Genomic DNA, 6,000 nt, shown 5'->3' with positions numbered 1-6,000 from the left:
ATCGGGGGCTACTCTTCCTTGCAGTGCGTGGGCTTCTCATTGCGGGGGCTTCTCTTGTTGCAGGGCACGGGCTCTAGGTGCGTGGGCTTCAGTAGTTGCAGCACGCGGGCTCAGTAGTTGTGGCTCACGGGCTCTAGGGCGCACACTTGAGTAGTTGTGGCGCACGGGCTTAGTTGCTCCGCGGCATGCAGGATCTTCCCGAGCCAAGGATCGAACCCGTGTCCCCTGCATTGGCAGGCAGATTCTTAACCACTGCGCCACCAGGGAAGTCTCTCTCCAGTGAATTTAAAGTGAGACCCGGGGATTCCCTGGCGGTCCAGTGGTTAGGACTCCGCACTTTCACTGCCCAGGGCCTGAAACTGTTCAATCCCTGGTCGGGGAACTAAGACCCCACGACCTGCATGGCACAGCCAAAAATAAAAAGAATTTTTAAATAAAATAAAATAAAGTGAGACCCATCTCTGGGAACACCCAACACTGGGCATCCTCTCCGGACGGAGGCTGGCAGAACTGGGAACTGCCAGTAGGTGGCAGTATCTGACTGTTTCCAGCTACCCCAGCTGGCAGCCAGATCTTGAACTCCTCTCTTAAATCGCAGAAACCACAGCCCAGCTAAGGGAAGTGAGAACATCTGGAATCCCAGTCCCTTGTTCTGGTACGCATCACAGCACCATAGTCTCTCTTACAAACACTTTTGGAAGGGCCACCCCATGGAGGAAGGGGCTTGGGTCAGTGCCAAAAAGATGAAGTCATCTTAGCCTGCTCTCTCTTCCTATCATAGCCATCCTATGTTTGTCTCTCCTTCCAGGCTTTGTTTCCACCAGCCGGTGAGGCTGTGTGACATGTGCTTATTTGCTATTCCAGCCCCTGGATGTTTAGGTTGTTTCCTTTTTGCAGTTAAAAAATACATTGTTGGGCCTAAAAAAGCTTTCCCTGTATTTCAAACTATTTTCTTAGGACTCATTCCCAGAAATGAGATGATCAGCTCAAAAAAAATGAGGGGTATATTAGACTTTTTTCTGTAGCTCAGGGAATAAGGCCCTGGGCTCTGCAGTTAAGGAGATCTGGCTTTCACTCCTGCCCTTAGTCCCTTGGGCTGACTTTGGGCAAAGGTCATAATATCTCTGAACTTCAGTTAACTTTACTGCGAATTAAGGATACTAACTAGCTCCCACACTTGTACACTAGTTCCCACTCTTTCTCCATCATCTGTGTTGCCCCCCTCTCTCTGATCATTCCCATCAGCACACAAATACGCTGTGATGCCTCCAATCTTAAAAAAACAAACCAACCAAAACCCTCCTCTGGATCCCCATTCCCCTGCCAGACACTGCCCCATTTCTTCGCTGGCCTTTGCAGCAAAGCTCCTGGAATAAGTAGCTAATTCTTGTTATCCTCAGCCCATTCCTATCAGGTCGGTACCTCCAACAATCCACTGAGTCTGCTCTTCACAGCACAGGAAACAATGCTTCCCATGTAATGTAACCTATCAAATAAGCCTAATTAGTTTAACATTTCCCTTTTTACAAGGAGAGAGAACAAATCTTGGGTACATATTAGGGGCCCTCTGAAATATTTCAAATCTCAGAGTTAGTTCTAAGTCAAAAAGACTTCACTTAGAATCCGATTTTGGAAAGTTAGTCAAAAATATCAAAAGTTTTCAAAACACTTGGTCAAACAGGATCATAGGTCACTGTGAAAATATGCTTAGCTATCCATTTAAACAAAATAACAAAGACTCCATAGGCAAACATAGAAGGTTACATAGTTCTGAGCAAAACTTAGCTTTTTTAATATCGAGAAGACGAGGTTTACTTAAGTAATTAAAGACCTGATAAAGACAATGTAGAAAATAAGGTGTAATTTTGGCAAAGCATAAGATTTACCTTTTATAATCTCTTATTATCAAGAGCAGACCAATAGGAAAAAGCTGTCCTTTTAACAGACAGAAAAACCAAATTTAAATTTTGCACTAGCTTACCTTTGGTATTAAAATGCATTCATTTAATTAAATTTATTCCAATTTTAGCCAGTCCCGATCAGACAAAAAATTCTTCCTCAAGATTCCTTTTTTTCATAAACCTTTTATAACCTTCTATATCCATTTTATTTGTCCCTTGTTTTCTTTCCCATTTAGAAATAACCAGCTTTAAGACAAAATCACCTTCTTTTCCCTTAACAAAATGCATTTCCATTCCTTACACCTTTAAAAAAAAAAAAATCCCTTGCATACAAAGATGTTTTCCTTATTAATTTTAGTAGTTTTAATTACATATATTAATTAAAATTCTTAACCCTTAAAAATCTTAATTTCTAGTGAAAACTAAGAAGTAAGCAATTATGAACTTTTACATTAGTATTCTGTAGATTGGCAAACTTATAAATACTTTTTATAATTTCTAGAAACATGTGCTTTCTCATGGAAAATTTTCTCAGCATGGCACCAAAGATATTTACTAATAGTTCCAAACATCTTTATTAAAGGATGCCTATGTTCAGTAATTAATGTCTCAGTATCTTATTTATTTGGGATTGATCTAGATATTCAATAAATTTAACTTAATTTAGCAAAACTCTACAGTTTCAAGTTCTCAAAAAGATTTAAGGAAACTATTTTTAGGTAGACATACCATAAAACATAATTATTCTTAAAGAGTTCACCTAAACTCTTATCACATTTACATTTACTTAAGAAAATTTTACCATACCAAGTTATTATTCTTGCTGACAAATTTTGTAACAGAGATAACATGAACTTTTTTGACTTTTAGTAAATCTACATACAATAAAAGTATTGTACTTAATGTTGATAACTCTAAAGACCCATCTGTATTAGTTAAAACAACAGGGCTTCCCTGGGGGCGCAGTGGTTGAGGGTCTGCCCCCCAATGCAGGGGACGCGGGTTCGAGCCCTGGTCTGGGAGGATCCCACATGCCGCGGAGCAACTGGGCCCGTGAGCCGCAACTACTGAGCCTGCGCGTCTGGAGCCTGTGCTCTGCAGCAAGAGAGGCCGCGATAGTGAGAGGCCCGCGCACCGCGATGAAGAGTGGCCCCCGCTTGCCGCAAATAGAGAAAGCCCTCGCACAGAAAAACGAGGACCCAACACAGCCAAAAATAAATAAATAAAAATAAAAAATGACTAATACTCTAAAAAAAGAAAAAAAAAAAAAACAAAGTTAAATTAGCTTTATTTACTGTAGATTAATCCTAGATCATGTGAACTTGAAAAACATTTGGCTTAGTTTCTGTTATATTTTGGCGAGTATACTCAATTTATATACTGCTTTTTTGTTTTAAGTCAATTAAATAGAGTTCTTTTACAAATTAGTTTTAGCAACACCATCTGAACATAGAAAAAATACCATTATCTATAATGTGCATACATAGATATATATACAAATAGACACAAAGATCTCATAGTTTTCATTTTAAAACTTTAGTCATGAATCAGGTATAATACTGATTATATTACTAAGTATAAAACTCACTAGTTTATAGAGTTTATTATACTAAGTGAAGTAAATCAGACAGAGGAAGACATATAATATTGCTTATTTGTAGAATCTTAAAAAAGATACAAATGAACTTATTTACCAAACAGAAACAGACTCACAAACATAGAGAACAATCCTATGGTTACCAAATTAGGAGTTTGGGATTAACGGATACAGAATACTATATATAAAATTGATAGGGACTTCCCTGGTGGTGCAGTGGTTAAGAATCTGCCTACCAGTGCAGAGGACACAGGTTTCAGCCCTGGTCCAGGAAGATCCCACATGCTTCAGAGCAACTAAGCCCACAAGCCACAACTACTGAAGCCCGCGCTCCTAGAGCCCACGCTCCTAAAGCCCGTGCTCCACAACAAGAGAAGCCACCGCAATGAGAAGCCCGCGCACCGCAACAAAGAGCAGCCCCCGCTCTCCGCCACTAGAGAAAAGCCCGTGCACAGCAACGAAGACCCAACGCAGCCAAAAATAAATAATAAAAAATTTTTTTTTTAATTTTTTAAAAATAAAATACATAAGTAACAAGGACCTACTGTACAGCACAGGGAGCTATATTCAATAACTTGTAATAACCTATAAAGGAAAAGAATCTGAAAAAGAATATATAACTGAATCACTTTGCTGTGCAACTGAAACTAGCACAACACTGTAAATCAATTATACTTCAATTAAAAAAAACAAAAAAACTCACTAATTTATAAATAACAGTTGGAATAAATTGTCTACTCCCTCAGATGACTAAAGTCTTTCACTCTTTGTAGAGAAGATTTTTAAGATCTGTATTTGCCCTTGACAAGAAATTTTAAGGAGGCTATTTGGGCAAGAGTGTCCTTTAGGCAGTTTGTGTTTAAAAAGGCAGCTTTTCCTTTTTTTTTCCCTCCAGTCTTGGAAATTGGAGATGGCCTAGGTAAGAGTTCCCAGAGAGGTTACAAGCCTTTTGAGATAAAAGGGGAGGTTTTGGGATCCATGAAAAGGAATGGGTAGAATTTGAACTGTCTCTACAGCTGCATTCACAGTTGTGCAAAGATTTGTTAAGATGTAACTTAAATGACATTGTAGGTTGATCCACCCATCCGAAAGCATTATATCTGGTTTTAAAAGGGGCTGTCATTACAGAAAAGTCAGTATGGCTAGCCTTCTGCAGGGGATAAATCTCAGTGTTAAAAAAAAAAAAAGGAAGTTCAGAGAGAGATGGATAGCAGGGCACAGAGCATTGTGATAGACATTCAGAGGATCAGGGAGGAGCACAGGAAGCCAGAGAGGGAGCTCTCAGGAGCCTCAGAGGATGTTTCCAATGTGGAAATCTTTTGAGATAATTGGGAGTTTCTCTGAGGGAAGCAATCATGGTTTCATTATGATGTTTGGAGGCTTCCAATACCAATAGAAATAGGCTTCCCATTATTTGTTGTCTTACATCCTTTTTCTAATTAACTGTGCAGATAAACTAATTTAGAAATTTCAAGTGAGACCCAGTGTGGCCAATTTAATTGTAAATCACCCCAGGTAATCATAGTCCAGTAAGATCAATACTTGCAGGACTAGGATACATAGTTTTTACACATAAATCCAACAGGAGTTCCAGAAAGGGGCTGCTCTACAGCCTTACCCTTAGAGAGTGAACCTTCCATTTTTCTAAGAGTGATTAGTCACCAGACCAAAATGGGAAACAAAGTCCTGAAAACAGAAGCCAGCACAGAGGATACCCAAATAGAGTAGAACTTCTGCCAAGGTGGGAGGTTCAGGTACAGAACTTACCACTATGAGCCAGGACCACCTAAGAAACAATAGAGCACAAAGGACTCTTGTATGTACCTTATTCCCATCATAGTGATGCTGGAGTTAGGGAGGAGGCAGGTCACTCTGTATCCCATTTGTCTGACACCAGGTCAACCAAAGACATGCAGAAGGCTGTAGATAAGAAGAGAGTTTATTTGGTCTTCAGAACTGCAATTTGCGAGACACAGATTCCAGTATAACTGAAAGAGTGTTCCAAGGAAGAGAAAGAATCGGGGCTTATAAAGGCAAAAGCGGTGAGGCTGGGAATTCCCTGGCGGTCCAGTGGTTAGAACTCCACACTTTCACCGCCAAGGGCGTGGGTTCAATCGCTGGTCAGACAACTAAGATCCTGCAAGCCATGTGGTGCAGCCAAAAAATAAAAAAATAAAAAAGTAACGGAAAATTGTACTTGTATTTAAAAAAAAGAAAAAAAAAAAAGCCATGAGGCTGGACTCTGACATAAGAAAGTAAATATTTGTCCTTAAGGGATGGCTATTATGAGTTGTTTTAGGGTAAGGGTCTGATAAGTACCTTGAGTACCAGGCTCTGGATGACAATAGATGTTCCGGAGAGCAATAAGTCAAAAGATCAGATTCCAACTAGGCTAAGACAAGCATAAGTCACACTTCCTCAATGGCCTCCAGGCTCCATATTTAGAGAGCTCTCTTAACAATACCAAGTCCATTTTGATTTTCCTTTCACATTGCTCTGCCC

Source organism: Balaenoptera ricei, chromosome 3 (genome assembly GCF_028023285.1).
Source record: "Balaenoptera ricei isolate mBalRic1 chromosome 3, mBalRic1.hap2, whole genome shotgun sequence".
Lineage (NCBI taxonomy): Eukaryota > Metazoa > Chordata > Mammalia > Artiodactyla > Balaenopteridae > Balaenoptera > Balaenoptera ricei.
This window is presented reverse-complemented; position numbering follows the sequence as displayed.